General features: G+C 35.4%; 1 long non-coding RNA gene across 3 annotated transcripts in view; it reads right to left on the bottom strand.

The window, feature by feature from the left end:
* LOC135213820 (uncharacterized) overlaps positions 1 to 17,299 on the bottom strand; it is a 583,703-nt gene that overhangs the window by 123,973 nt on the left and 442,431 nt on the right. For all 3 annotated transcript variants that reach the window (XR_010314216.1, XR_010314218.1, XR_010314217.1), the window contains one exon: positions 7,125 to 7,266. This is a non-coding gene — a long non-coding RNA (uncharacterized LOC135213820). The remainder of the gene's footprint in view (positions 1 to 7,124; positions 7,267 to 17,299) is intronic.

Genomic DNA, 17,299 nt, shown 5'->3' with positions numbered 1-17,299 from the left:
TGAGCGATGCTTCATGATATGTATGAAAGAAATGAGGCCTGTATGTCTATGAATTTAATAAAAAATGAGACGGAAACAATCTCAAAGATATGATAATATTTTAAAACAATTATGCCATGTTTCCTCTTTTGCGAGATTAGATGATTAACCTTTGATCAAAATATTAAAGGTACGCTGGTAATCACCATATTCAGTTTTAAAAACAGACCTACGCAGGGTGAATAAAAAATTTCCTGAATTTTATAATACAATATGTCTCGGTTATTTATGGTCCCTTCACTGGAAGGGTTTAAAAATCTACTCAATGAGATGGAATTTTGCGGCGTGAATGAAACTGAAAACATGCTCTTCAGAAACGAACGTCAAAATAAACGGTAAATTAAAATAAAGAAGAAAAGTAAAATGAAGATTATCAAAATAGGCCTGTCGCCAGTAACCTCGAAACATTCCCTAGAATATTACTAGTTTGGGACTTGATAAACAAGTCGAGCCATACTGATATTATGCCCATTAAATGAAAAGTAGCGTCATGCATTATAGAAGAGGTGATTATTGAAGGACAATGGTCTTATAATGAAAGTAGCTTCAAGTGATTACAGATTTTTTTTCAACTCTAAAACATCAAAGTAATTTACCTCAACTATATTATTACTATATAAGATGAAAATTATTCGTAAGGAACAAGCTCACAGGGGACTTTGACTTGAAATTCAAGTTTCCAAAGAATATGCCTATGTTCATTAAGAAGAAGTAGGAGGAAGTAATGGGATATACGTAAAGAAGAGATCCCATTATTAGAAAACGTGAAAATGTATTCACCATGCATTAAGACGAAATTCAGCAGTACTTGTTCTATTTTTTTAATGAAATAAAAAATTACTTGAACAAATATGCATAACTTTTTATCGTGCAGTCATTCACGTCATATACGCATATTAATAAAATACACAGAGTGCCATCAAAAACCTTTTTTACATAATATCCAACTTTATAGAAATAAAATTTAGTTATATATGTATACTTAATAAAAAAATATATGTATATATATATATATATATATATATATATATATATATATATATACACACACGTTTATGTATGTGTGTATGCACACACAACACTCACACATCTATATGTATGTGTGCGTGGTATATCTATACAATATCTGATTTTGTCAATTAATATCTTTTCATGAAGGAGGACTTTGAAAATTCAAGGTAATAAATAACTTTCTTTTATAACTAGGTAAAAATAAAAGTGTTATCATTGCCCGTTGCATTGTTGATCTTAACTGTAATTTTTTTCCATAAACATTAAGCGCTGTTAAATTATTATTATAGATAATTTCCCAAACCTAAGGTCTTGTTGCAATGAATGTCAATGAGTTTGTTATGTATCACATACTTGAACTATGAGAGTCAGTGACGTTTTGATGTCTGCTACATACCTATGATTACCTTAACGGTCTTCCAGAAATGATCAAGAAGAGGAGACACTCTACTCAATTAACCCCTCCCCCACCCATAACCTTTCCCCATCCACCCACCACAATCCCGATCCCGGCTTTCCCACCCTTTCCGTTTTCTTCGTCCATCAAACGTGTACTCTAGTAATCCATCAAGTGACCCGACCCGTTGGTCTCTGCATTTGAAGAATAATCTACAATTTCCTTTTTTGGGCATTCGGCTCATGTGGGCCTATGGCAGTACCCCCTACACGGGCCCCCAGTTTACGGTTTGGCCTAAGGATGCCGCCAAACTTAGTCCTCATTAGGCAGGACTGTTTGAAGACAGCGATGCGGCTGTCTTCCCAAATTGGGCTTCGAAAAGGATGAAATCCGTTTCAAGACACTATTTAAGATCGATTACTTATTGCTTCTGTCAGGAAAACGTTCATTTGAATGCCACTTTCTTAAAGGGGTAGCTATAGAAGCCGGTAACTGACCTCAGCACAATGCATGTCATCGACTAAGTTCTTGAAGACTTTCGTTTGCTTATTTCCTTTGTTTCATCGGTTGACAGAATTATTGTTATTGTTATTTTATTATGTCGGTAACTTACTTTTCTTTATTACATACCTCTCATCAAGTTCTTGTATCTGGTAGAATTTATGGTCACTTTGATATAAAAATTTCCTAACAAAATACAGTTTCTCATCAGCTAGATTATGCTTTTTAAAATAGGATTCTTTATTTCTAAGTTTGGTTATTTTAGGCATATTTGAAGTTGAGACTTAAAAAAAAAAAAAGAAAAAAGGAGAAAATAACAAGTGGACCAGCATCACTGGTTTAACAAAACTTGGGACTTCACACAGACCTCATTAGTACACTGAACAAGACCATATATACAATTAAGTAGCTAATTATCCAAAAAAAAAAAACATCAAGGGAAAGTATGTTTTTCCCCTTAAAAAATCCTCATTTGTTAGCATCGCGGTACCCGTTTTCTTCTATAATTGCAGACCGTTTTCTTTATAATTGCTGTGTAAAGGAGAGACTATTATGGAGTGTCAGAAGCGGCGAGGGGTAAACTGTCCTGTAATTATTTGAGTGTCCCATAATGACTTGAGTGTTTTGTGAGCTATCTACCAGAGATGCGAGGGGCTGTCCACACTCTGTAATTGTCTCAAGCCGACCAGGTGTGTGAAAAATATGGTGTGGTGTCCTTCAGGGGATCTCAAGATTGGGACGGGGGGCTGGAGGAGCCCGAGGACTGGCTGTGGTTGATCTCTGTGGTTGCCTTGATGGCATTGTCGTTTGCCTCGGTCTTGCTGTCGTTGTTGGTTTACCTGTTGTTGTTGTTGTTGACTGTAGACTGTGATTGGCTTTGTTTTGTCATGATGCAGCTGACTGTTGCGCAATGCTCGTTTCTTCCCAAGGCATAAATTGCACGGCAGAGCATGTTTGGAAAAACATGTCGTGTTAGGACCATTCCTATATCTAATGCAAGAACTACAATAGTTGCTAGAGGAGCAGACGTGTTTTGGTTTCCTGGAGAGTGATTAGATACTCAGTGGCAAACAGGTTTTCCCTTTTTCTTTTCTCTAGTCATTATCTAATCTGCAGATTTATGACTGATATATGAATTCTTAGGCCGTAATAAATCTATAAGATATACAACTAAGTGATGGACGTTTTAGATGCCTTTAGACGATTACAAAATTAATGACTGGTTCATTGAAACATCTATATATATACACATATATGGGTGTGTGCACGCGCACGTGTATATATATATATATATATATATATATATATATATATATATATAGTATATATCTTTTACATAATGCTTGATAAGTCTTTACAATTCAAATTCTGTAAATGTAACTGAAGTGTTCAGTATTCCAGATACAGGAAGGCGCTTTAAGGGATTTAATTAAAACACAAATGCCCCACTGAAATCTAATTCATTATCTTATGGTATTCCAGATAATATTTTGAATAAAGTCCCCTATTAAACGCAGTTCTTACCGTTTCCTTATGCCCTAAAACCTCAGGCAAGGAATGCTGTTATCCTCTCGCAAGATCTATTTTCTGAATAGCCTTTCATAATTCAGCTCTGAAATAAAAAACTCGCAATTCTTGTATGGTAATAAATAGACTTTCGGAATTCACTATTTTGAATAACCTTTCGCAACAACTATTCTAAAAAACCTTCAGTAACATCTCTATACTTAACACTCAGAGTTCTTTTTTACCAAATACACTCTCACGATCTTTTGTTCCAAATTGCCTTCCTCAGTTCATCTTTACCAGATAGCCACTCGCAGTTCCGCTATCCCAAACAGCCCCTCGCAGTTCCTCTTTCCTAAATGGCTTCAAGCAGTGCCTCTATTCCCATTAGCTCTCACAGTTCCTCTAAACCAGATAGACTTTCGTAGTTCCTTTATTCCAAATAGTCTTTCTCAGTTCCTGTATTCCAAATAGCCTCTCCCAGGTTTTCTATTCTAAACAGTCTCTCGCAGCGCCTCTATTTCAAATAGACTCTCCTATTTCCTCTATTCCAAATAGCCCCTCGCAGTTCCTCTATTCCAAATAGCCTCTCGCAATTCTCGTAGCTTCTCTATTCCAAATAGCCTCTCGCAATACCTCAATTCCAATTAGCCATTCGCAAGTCCAGTGTCGTCGGTACTGATCATCCCAGCTCCATCAAAGACACCTGATACATGTTGGTTTGTCTCCAATCAGGCGGATGCAAAAACGCATGAAACCGCCACATTAAACCAGAGCCATCTATAATTGTCATGACCTCCGGGAGATCACTCGACCCCGTCCGTTTTCACCCAGATCTTGCGGGTGATTCTGAGAAATCCCGAGTGAACATTTCCCACACCTACCATTTCCCTCCCTCCCTACTCCCCCATGTCCTCCTTCCCTCCACGTTTCTCCTCCCCTACCTCCTCCTTCGAGGCGTCTTTTTAATTTTTTCGTAGAATGTTCTCTCTCTCTCTCTCTCTCTCTCTCTCTCTCTCTCTCTCTCTCTCTCCTCCAAGGGCCACATAAAATCACCGTAGGCTCATTCTCATCGCCAAGGGCATAAGATTATCTTCCTCCCTACCTGCAGCTTTACCTACCTGTTAATAAAAAGAATGCCATTTCATTTTATCTATTGATCTGCAGTAATGTCAAGTACCTGCTAATAAGATATGCGAAAGGAAGCGCTAAGCAAACATGGAGAATGCGACCTGAGAATTTTTTTTATTGCTTCAGTAAAAAGTTACCATTTTCTTTCCAGAGTGGATTTATGATGATTGATTTTTCATGTATTCTGTATACTCAGGAAAAGTCAAACTGCTATTTGAGAGAGAATGTTGTTCCCGATATTCTTGTACTGTTTATTAGCTTGTAAGTGTATTCGGCAAATACGTATACATACTATATATCTTTGCCCTCAGTATATAATTATGTTATTAATTCTTATACTCTTTCATGATTAATTAACCTTCTCGAGATTTCTTTTTAGCTTGAATGACCTTACTAGATACGAAAACGGAGCTTGGAAATTGGGACAACAGGACCAGAAGCCAACATAATTACCCAAAAAAATTCCACTCCAGCCCATCAAAACAACTTAACTGATTGTTCACGAGTCTCTGTATTTACCTCAAGTATAGCACCTAGGTTAGGCGAATATTATCTGTCGCATTTTTAATGAAAATTGTTAACTTAAGGTGTCCATCAACAACCCAAATTATACGAGTATCCCGGTGTTCCAGTCATGAATGCGAGATAGGACTTAAACTGACATATATATATATATATATATATATATATAATATATATATATATATCTATATATATATATATATATATATATAAATATATATATATATATATATATATATATATATATATATGTATATATATATATATATATATATATATATATATATATATATATATATATATATATATATATACATATATATATATATATATATATATATATATATATATATATATATATATATATATATATTATATAATCATTTACAGCGTACGTAATATACGGGCTACTTTGCGCAAAATTTGTCGGCAAGATGCTAAAAGAGGCCATAAAACTTGTTCTAAAACCTGTTCGTTTGGTGCCGCCACAAAGTTCTACGAAGACTAGGCGTCACCCAATAGTCCTTACAACTACGGGGACGCCATTTTGTCGATATAAAAAATTGATATTGCTTTTTTATTCACTGACTCCTCACTGAGCCTGTCTCAAATCTGTTTTCGAAATGTTTGATTAGGTCCCTCAACTTATCAGTTACGGAACAGGGTCTGGCACTTCTAATGTGAGCACCCGTCCAGTTTATTCCAGACATCCACACAACCACATATATATATATATATTTATATATATATATATATATATATATACTATATATATATAATATATATATATATATATATATATATGTGTGTGTGTGTGTACTACCTCCACTGCTTAAGATAGCATAAGGAAAACCTTTCTACTATTTAGATTCAGGGTTCTAAGATTGAAAAGCTGCCTTATTTGTAGATATATGCTCCCCCTTGTTAAATCATTTTAGAATGTGAACTAGTTGTACCTTGTAAGCTCTTTTATGTTTAATAACTGGTAAGTCAGTGATGATATACGTATATATAACATAAACGCTTTGCTTCATTTGTAGGCATTATTAAAGAATGTTTTAAAACATTGATCTTAGTCAGATGAAAATTACATACATATACTAGATGTTTCAGACACGCACTACTCAATTTACAGAAAATTGCATTGATTGAAAAGTTTAATATTCACCGCTGCTGACTACTGATACCAATGATAACTAGCAATCATAGCAATTCTCTGCCAAAATAGGGAAAATGTCGAGGCCTTCGATGAAAAGATGACAAAACAAGAAATAGAAAAGAGCTTCAAGGCATGCTAGCAACACACTTATCTTGCAAGCTAAGGGACCAGTGTTCGAGAGTATTGGTTCGTTCCTTACGCAAAAGTCTTGTTCTAAACTGCAATTTCATTAGATATAAAGGCTATAGGTATATTTGCAACATTATGAGAGAGAGAGAGAGAGAGAGAGAGAGAGAGAGAGAGAGAGAGAGAGAGAGAAGTGTGTTTCTTTTGGAGTTTTGTAAAACTGCTCAGTCAATACTCAATAATAACTGAATTATCATATACAGCCATGGCAAAATAAATAGGAAAAACAAATTTCAACATGCACGTTGTTTTAGTTGAAAGGAAAACTGGCTTCTTTTAAGGAACTAGCTCTAATAGCTCATTATTATGGAATAGCTGTTTCCTGCTAATCATTTTCAGAAAGCGGGTGATTCGTATATTATTTTCATTCAATATATGAAATAAAGCTGTTGTCACCGTGTCATCGCAATGCTTAAATATTGATACTAGAGAAATTATTTTTTCTTTCACCCTACAAGGATTTTCTGCCATTAAAAAGTACACGAACAGCACAACCTTACTTTATCCTTTGCTGTTTAATTCATTTTCTTGAGCAGAGGCTTTCTCCTAACCCAAAAATGTTTATTTACTTCTGTCACCTAAAAGTCAACTAGATGCCAAATACTAATTTATCAAATTAAATTATACATGTATGCACACACAGATACATAGGTAAAGTATTTTGGAACTTACGATATTGTTTGCCTGTTTCTTGTAGCGTTGAATGTTAGAAAAAAAACTGCATCAAGTTCATTAGATCATCCGTCGCTTGCAGCACATCATATCTAAGCAACAGAAGAGCGTCATTATCTAGCTTGATACCCAGACCAGCTCACTGGAAAAAAAACTATGGCATAATATGTAACAAATTTAATGCATTAAATAACTATAAGCATAATTGCAACGTTCCGTTTAGGTAGTGAGAGAGAGAGAGAGAGAGAGAGAGAGAGAGAGAGAGAGAGAGAGAGAGAGAGAGAGAGAGAGAGAGAGAGAGAGCTGAATCAACTGTTTTTTTAATTGCTTATTCAAATTCTAAAAAAAAATGTTGAACAATTATAGCACAATGAATTGACATAAAAATATTGACTTGTGCATTTCATTACCTCCAGTTAGAGTCCATAGCGCTTTATAAATGAAACTAGTTCTACCAAATTCTTAATGTGGAGAAACAAATGCATTTTATACCAGAAAAATCCAGAAAACCCAATCTTTAGAGGAGTAAATTACTTATTAGTAGCTTAGTAACAGGATGTTGATTCGCTGCATGAAATTCAAATCAAATTTCGTTATTAGCAATTCTATAATGAATTTTTGGGCAATCGAGTGGATAAGTTCGATTTGAAAACCCATAAGGCAACATGTTTCCATAGAAACATTCAGAAACTGCTATTTCAGTTATCTTGTTCTTAAATGAATTGCCTCGACTTATTTTAAAAACATTTTATCTTGTAGGTTTCACTTTTATTTTTCCTATTTCAGAAATAGGAAAAATAAAAGTGAAACCTACAAAATGTTTTTAAATTAAATCGAGGTAATTCATTTAAGAACGAGATCAATGAAGTGGCAGCTTCTGAGTGTTTCTATTGACACATGTCTTTTTGCTTATATATCACCATAACAGAAGCTGCAGAAACCCAACAATAATTTTTGTAATGAAAAGAAATACAAAAGGCCACAATCACTACTTTCAGTTAAAAAACACCACTTACGAAACAGCAGCACTCTCACAAATCTTAATTCTAAGAAAATGAAGAAGAAGCCGAGTGAAACAACTCGCAGATCCTAATGACGTATTGAAAAATCGCATGGCCGGAGACCATAAAAGAAAAATAACCTTATTCAAATAACCAATAGTTGAGGTTCTGGCGTCACGTGTTTATAATTAACATCGGCGAGAACGCGAGCAAGTCATTAAGAAGTGAAGACACAACCAGCGGCACCTCGCCAGTATGCATTAGCATAACATCATCACAAACTTTGTATTGCTGAACTTATTCGTCTCCCTCTTCTTCTTATTTGCTTTTCTTCCGGGAGGAATGAAATAAGGGAAAAGGACGTAATGAAATAAAGAAGTGAGTAAGATGAAATTCGAAGATCAACATATAAATGGTCTTTGATTCTCTGCACCATGAAAGGAATAAAGATGATGAAACTTAAAGATTTAAATTTTTGTGTCGGCTGTTAATGGAATCTAAGTAAATAGAATAGAATTAATGCTGTCATCAGAGAGAAATCTTGGACAGGGAGAAAACAGACACATCTGAACAAGTGAGAGAGAGCAGCAGCAATTTACAAAACAAAAAACTCGACAACTGAGGAAAAGTAGCAGCATTTCTCTTCCCTTTCCTGCCTTTGAAATTTGAGATCATCCTTAATTTCTTAATTATTTCAGACTTCTTAACCTAATAACTAATAAAAAGACGACGAAAAAGACTCTGTTATACAATGAATATACAAAGAGAGCAAGTTCTTCACACTTGGTTCGAAAAGCTAAGCATGAAAAAGATTTGGGAAAATCGCTCACTAACTTTTTTTCACTTTGTCAGTTTCTTCAAAGAAGATTGCTACAGCCATTAAAGGATTTGAAATGTGGACTGAAGAGGTCCACTCAGTTGACGAGAATGTAATGAGTAAATAAATATCTACTAGAATTAGTAACTCCAGTAATTGCGCGTAGAAATAGATGCTTTGCAGATACATTTCGCTTACCGGACTTCTACTTTATTATTATTATTATTATTATTATTATTATTTTATTATTATTATTATTATTATTATTATTATTATATTATACTTTCTTCCTCATTCTTCTCTGTGCTTTGACCTTGAATAATTTCAAGAATTTAAAGGATAAGTTTTTAAATAGTAACAAAGTAAGTAAAATCTGAATGATTAAATACAAACAATGGCTAGGGCCCATAATGAGGCGAATAAAAACTATTCTGTCTACAAGCTAAATGTTTAATCTTTTTTTTTTTTTCATTATCTAAAAACGATAACTTTCAATAACGAAATATGGGAATATGAGCGGTTCTTCGAATATCATTTTGGTTAGCTAATCTTGCAGTTATTGAAAGTAACAGTCTTGAAATTTTTTTTTAAACTTTAAGAAAACCTTTCCGAAATGTGATACCTGACAATAATGGGGTGGGCAGCAAACAACCAATCATAGCAAACGTCGATGATGTCATCATTAACCAGGATCAGAATTTGCCTGCCCTACTTTTATTGCACCCTAATTATTCTTATTTGTATTATATTTTTAAGGAAGCAAATAAATACATTTTGCGTCACTTTAATCAAATTTGGTACTGCAAAGTATCTTGTTAGGCATAAGAAAAATATGCTTAAAAACTACTTTATTATTATATTTTAACGGCTGTAAAATGAAGTTAAAAACGAGTTTTGGCAACCCATCTGACAGCAGAAGATTTTATGAAGGGAAACAAAAGTGATCTCTGGAAACAGTGTTACGAAACAGTATTATGTTTACGTTTTGCTTGAGAGGCTAAACGCTAATTATAAGTTCGCTTAATTATCACGATGATTTTATTTTACACTGATATTTATAATCAATGCCTCTTGAAATTGTCTGAGAGATAAGATATAATAAAATTATACCAGAATGATGCATTAAAGATCAGCGTTCACGAAATATGTGAGAATTTACTTTATCCTTTTCATGTCTGATAATGTTCGTCTGATAACTGATCCTGTCTGTTGCACGTTACCTCTTTTAGATCATCTGTTAATCATAAGAAATTATAATATCATTCCAAAAACAAACTGTAAAGGTTAGGAGAATCTACAAGTAACATTTAAAAGAACAGAGTAACTTTCGAAAACCCACAAATCAAAATCTGCAAAGTGGGTAATTGAAGCAACGTTTTCATTACCAACTGAAGCTATATTGTATAATAAAAAGGTAACTAAAGTAACCTTTCGAAAGTATCTTTCGAATAGTCAGATAAAACAAGTAAATAAAGTTTGAACCAATTCCAACACCAATAACATTGCATAACATCTGAAAGAAAAACGAAACTTTCGAAAAGCCGAGAATGAAAGCCATTAAAGAGAGCAATTAAAGCAGCGCAATCATTACCAGCATGTCCAGCGAAGAAGGTAGCAATAAAGACCAATAAAGCAAGCAATTAAAGCAACGCCATTATCACCCTCCTCATCAACGCCTCAACCACCACCGTAGCTACCTCCTCAACCACCACTAAGCGACAACAACAACAACAACAGCAGCAGCAGCAGCGACAGCAACCAGCAACTCGTGTGTCGCTCTCAGCATCGGCGACAGAAGCGGCATGAAGAGGATTAGGAATGCATGAACATCCCTCGGCAATTTCTCGCCGGAATGGAAGGTTGGAGACATCGCCTCGTCGTCGTCATCATCTTCTTCCTACTCCTCCTCCTCCCTCCCTCCTCCTCCTCCTCCTCCTCCTCCTCCTCCTCCTTCCTTGCTACACAGAAAACTTCCACCTTAGACCAAACCGCAAAAACTTGGACAAGCACGAAACTGTCATCAAAGAGCTGCGGGCTCTGGAACCTCCCTCACCACCACCCCCTCCTCCTCCTCCTCCTCCTCCTCCTACTACTACTCGTACTCCTACTCCTCCTTTACGTCTACGCTTGGGCAGAGACTCAAACACACGCACTATCTGTAGGGGGAGGAGGAGGAGGAGGAGGTAGAAGGGTGAAAGAGGACGATGAAGCTCAGAAAATTATTGAAAAGAAACGGAATCAAACTAAAGGGAAAAAGGACAGTTCGTGCTGACCCTTACAACTAGACGGACAGACAGACAGACAGACAGATTACAATAACGTTACGCCTTAACTAGAGTTCTAAAGCATAAAGAAATAACATTAAACAATCAATGTAAGGTCAAAAAGGATCAATGATAGGTAAATGACAGCATCGACAACAAATAAGGAACAAACAAGGCAGAAATCCAAAAGAAAACAAATCTACAAAGAAGAATCACCGGTCACAGACAGGACAGTAGTAGTAAACGAATAATAAAATAAAGCGTAAATGACAGACGAAGAAAAGTACAAGTAGCCCGGGGGAGAAAAGAAAAAGGAAGAAGAAGAATAAATGCCAGAAAGGATTGCAAAAAAGGAAAACGAGATGCTGACGATGTGAAATGAAACGCGACATTTTAAACGAACGATAACAAGTGAATTTTAATCAAGTTAGATAAAATTACATTTATCTTTAAGTTTTCTTAATTGGATGCTATCTTTTTTCTTCCAAATCAAAGATACTATAAATCATGGACGAGAATATGTTTGCGTGCTGGTGACCTTGTACGTTAGTCTGTTACACGGTAAAGACATCTCTGGATTACTATTCGTTAGTACTTGCATACCGTGTGGCATGTGTGAATTTGTGTATGTATGTGTTCAAAGAGGTAAAGTGTATATTACGTGAACGGTTAAATACTGTTATTATTCGGAAAGAGAAGGAGGGAAAAAAACACAAACACATTTTTTCTTTCAGGGGAACGACCCGAAGACAAGCTGTGCCAGCAGTGATTTATACATAAAGTTGCAGTTGTGAATCGGTTCACTGACCTGCGCTTTGTGAGTTGTGACAACTTTTCTTGAAAAAAAAGCGAAGAATGTAGATGTTACGCAACCTTCCTGTCCTGTGGAGTGTCGAATATAGTAATTTGGCACTCGGACGAAGTACTTATGTATTTTTCATGTGTTTGGAGGATCTATGAAAAAGACACGAAGACAACTTTTGAAGATGCATGTATTTCGTAAATGGGTTTTGATTGATTGTGCATTAAAACGGGCGTCACAATATCTAGGTTATGACGCCAGTTTTAATACAGACAATCAATCAAAACCCATTTACGAAATAGATGTTTTCATGTAGATGTTCTGCAACATACTGCAGTTTTGCAGCATTCTCGACAATAGCAAAGCAAAACTGCTTATCTAATATAGTATGATGATGAAAACTATGGGAGATTTTGCTTATAACCTAAACATTCGAACAAAAAAGATAAATCTTAGAATTTGCCGGAATTACAGACTGATAGAAATCACGTAACTGATAGTAATCACAACATGCATGAGAAAATACTCGCACAAAAAACACACACATATGTTATATATGTATGTATGTATGTATATAATATATTATATATATATATATACATACACATGTGTATGTATACTATATATACATACATATATATATATACGTGTATATATATATATATATATATATATATATATATATATATATGTGTGTGTGTGTGTGTGTGTGTGTGTGTGTGTGTGTGTGTGAGCGTATTCTCAAACTATCTTATACCTTTCATGTGATTTCTATAAGTTACTTTTAGCGACTGAGAAAGTCATATTGTTTGTGTAAGTGTGTGTGTGTGTTGTGTGTTTTCCTTTACTTATCTGGCAGTAAATAAGATACTGTAAATTTACTTATGTAAATATCAATATGAATAATAATATTTGTCAATATAGATTTTAATAATAATACTAAGTGCTCTATTAATAATTTATTCGTTCATTTTTTTGTCTATAGCACACCTGCGCATCTGTTTACCTTTTTCCTCTATAGAGGATATTTGTTAATGAAATTTATACAGATATTAGTACATTTGTACAGAATTAATGTTTAAGTCTGAGTACGATGGACAAAGTCATTATCAGATTAACTAGGGAACTGAATGCTTGAGTTATATAGGAGGCATCACAAGCAAGACGGGATTAAAACGACTCGAAGATACAGAGGTGAGCAATTTTTCTATAATTTTGTGAATACAAAAATCTAAAATCAACTGACCTTTAGCAATGCACGGTGGCTTTGTCTTATTAATATTATTAACTGATTTTCTCATTTTTTTATAATTATACCTTCCATCTTATTATCTGTTTGCACCGACAAGTAGAAGGTGAATATAGACAGTATAACATTGCTCAAAAATAAGTTGGTGTACTCCCAAACCTACATCTGGTTGACCTTTTCCTTTATGTTCTGTCTTCCTGCCTATGGGTCTCCAAAAACTTTTTTAAGATTTTCACACAGACGACCTATTATTGTCTAGTGGTGATCAACCACCTGTGATATGAGCAAGACTGAACAACTCTTGTTTCCACGGGTTTAAAGTTTATGAACGGAGAAAATACTGCTGTTCATAAATTAATTCTAAATACCAGGGAAGCACATGAAAAAATTAAAATAAAAACTCATCTAGTGGAAAGATCAAACACTCGACTAGGCCCTACGGTAAGTCTTCGTTATGTTTTTTTCCCCTTTCTTTTTTATAACTGCTTATCGCTTGCTGCCTTGGGGTTTTCAACCAGGTTTATATTCTGCACTAGCCTAATCTAACCTTCTTGAATTAACCTAACTTTGGACTTTCTAGCCTAGCCTGTCGTAAGGATACTAGTATATCCTACACTGCCACAGTGGATAAAACAATACAGCAATCAGCATAACAAAAATTCACCATATCATTATGTTGAGATCCTATATGAGACCTTATTCTATGTAATACAACCTATGAAATTTGTACGACCCCATACGTTTACCCAGAGAAATTCCAGCCTCTTTTACATAAAGTTATATGGCACCTAAAGGACAGATACTATCATAGTGCAATTTATTGAAAGTTGAGCAGTTGCAACATCAAGTGTCAAGCAGAAAAAGCCCCCTTGTTATCCTATATCAGAACAATACGTGTACTTTCGAAGTTATCCAATTAAGCTTTGAGAAATGGTTGGTAGGGTTTTAGAGGGAGCAATTGATTAATTGTAAGCAGACATAAAGCAAAGGTAAAATTCAGCAGTGGAGCAGAAATGAAAGGGAAATTTTTTTTTTTTTTTTTGTTAACGGAATCTCGCTATCACACAAACAAACAGGGCCAAAACCATAACATCATGTTGGAAGTAATGACGGTTACACAGATATATATATAACTATTCGAAGAAAATTCAGGCAGCGGAGAAGCCCTTGTGAGCTCCATTGTGGGAAGGCTAAACGAAGTGCGGAATCCTATTACCAGACTCTTATATGTCTCGCCCGAAGGAATTTTACTTCTTAAATGAGAGACGAAAGCTGGAACAGGAAAAGATTAAAGTTGGACACTTACAATGAGAAGCAAAGGGTTTGGGTGTAAAGAAATATTCAGAAGGAAACAGAAAAGGAGACCGAAGAAATTATTTAAAGGACATTATTTTCATTCTATCGTTCAGAAAAAGTCACCACCTACACGCAATCAGAAGCAGTACTATCTCTGATGAGTTTGCCAGCTTTGTGATGATTTTACTAGTGAAAGTAATTTTTCTAAAACTGCAGATATGCAATGGACTATTTTGAGGAAATATGAATCCATCATGTATAGTTATGCATCACCTGGCAAGAAAGGACACGGTGAGCATATGAAGGCACGAATGACGAGTGGAAAGGGAGGTTCGATCATTGTAAAAAGGACAAGGTTAGTTATTTTATAAACAGGTAGTCTACGTCACAGACAGACACTAAGATCATCGTTACAATAGGAAACTTCCTATATGTGTTATCGTCAACGTTTTACACTATTACATTCGTGAGCATTTACATGGATAATCACATCTATATATATATATATATATATATATATATATATATATATATATATATATGTATGTATATATATATGTGTGTATATATACATATATAAATGTGGATAGATATACATATAAATATATGTATAAACATATACATGTGTTACGTGTATATAGTACCATAATACTTTTCCCCTTTGGAGGGGTGAAAGGGTAGCGCCAAAGAGGTATGAGTTTCCTGTCTCTCATAGTCTTTCATAATTAGGATGTTAACGCACACTTTTTTCCTGGCATCCATTTACAACCGGTGGGCTGATGGTATTATGCCAAGAGCGATCGCTGGGCCTAGCCAACGTAAGCCAGCCACTGCACTACGCAGCCACCACACCAACTTTGGAAGACCGCACCTTCCAAACAGCCTCTGTGGTCCTGATGTTAACAACTCACTGCACCATATATATATATATATATATATATATATATATATATATATATATATATATATATATATATATAATATATGCATATACATATACACACATTTATATAATTATATATATAAACTCACAACTACGCACGCACACACACACACACACACACACACACACACACATATACATATATATATATATATATATATATATATATATATATATATATATATATGTGTGTGTGTGTGTGTGTGTGTGTGTGTGTGTGTGAATATAGTATGAATAATACCGACGTCAGGAAAATGGAATCCATTAAAACAGAATGAAATGAAAGCAGAAAATACAGAAAACGAAAGCTAAAAGAAGCTGACGTGAGTTACAGAAAATAACAGGAGGTTGAAACGAAGCAAACTTAGATAAAAGAAGAAGAACCAAGTAAAGCGGCAAGACATGGAGGTGAGTGGGGGTAGCGGGGGTCCGGAGGTACCGGTGGAAGGAGGCTGAGCTGGAGGCGACTTCTGGTGTACCAATTTAAGAGAGATCGCAGAATATGATTTTAAGGGCAACAGACTGCCAGGATGTTGGCCCTCGGGTGCGCGCGTCATTCTTGTTATTGCTCTGTTGTTAGTTCTTTTGATTACGGCGGTTTTATTCGGTGTTCTCGAGCATTCGACGATATTCGTCGACTTTCCATATAGCTGAAGGGCGGGAGCGTATCGATATAGGCTGGATGCTGCTTCGACGTTTGACGGTGGTCGTGGTTTCATGCACCTCTCGGATTTCCCAGCTTCCCCCCCCCCCCCCCCCCCCCCCCCCCCCCCCACCCCCCCCCCCCCCCCCCCCCCCCCCCCCCCCCCGCCCCCCCCCCCCCCACTCCCCCCCCCCCCCCCCCCCCCCCCCCCCCCCACCCCCCCCCCCAACCCCCCCCCCTTCACCGCCTTGCTTACGGAGACCTCAGCTGTAATGCTGCCCAGATTTCTCTTAATTTGTTCTTTTGATAAGAATAGTCAAACAGTTATATAGAGCAAGGGCCAAAGAAAACTGGACTGCGAGATCAGCATTGTTATGTTAAATCTTAAATTCTGTTGTTCTTCTAGAGACTAACAGTTTTCCATGTGTCTCTTAACTCAGAGTCACCTGTAAATCATCAGCAGCACCCTTATGCAAATAATCAGCTGCAATGATGCATGACAGAAGTTGCAAGCATGTTTAACGCGTTTAAGGAGTATATGCTGGGGGTACTGATATTTGAAAGAAATGATGAACTATACGAACTGTTTCAAATGACAGAATTTATATGATCCTCCTATCAATGTGCTATTTCTTATTGCTTTAGTTTCGAGATATATAAGACCTTTCTATTATAGATACTGTATCTGTGAGGCCTAAATTTCAATATAATTATATATCTCCTCTCTAAAACCATGGTAATTTCCCTATTCCAATTCTTTTGAAGCCCAAACAAACAAACAACACACACACACACACACACACACACACACACATATATATATATATAATATATGTAGAGTATATATAGTTTTTATTTTATTTTTTATATATTATATTATAATACTACTGGATATATATATATATATAATATAATATATATGATATATAAAGTTTCTAATATATTCTTATGTATATATAGTAGAGTATATATATAGTATATATATATACATATATATAATAAATTTAATAAACTCTTTCAAATATTTATACTCCTCAGTTTTTAGTTTGATTTTTTCTGCATGGATATTCAGTACCATGGACGCATAATAAGAAAGTTAATGGTTCTTTAGGACTGTTCCGTATGAATATGAGTACATTTTGTGCATTCTGAATAATAAT

This window comes from Macrobrachium nipponense, chromosome 43, assembly GCF_015104395.2.
Source record: "Macrobrachium nipponense isolate FS-2020 chromosome 43, ASM1510439v2, whole genome shotgun sequence".
Classification (NCBI taxonomy): domain Eukaryota; kingdom Metazoa; phylum Arthropoda; class Malacostraca; order Decapoda; family Palaemonidae; genus Macrobrachium; species Macrobrachium nipponense.
Note: the sequence above shows the minus strand (reverse complement) of the source record. Positions and strands in the feature narration are given on the sequence as shown.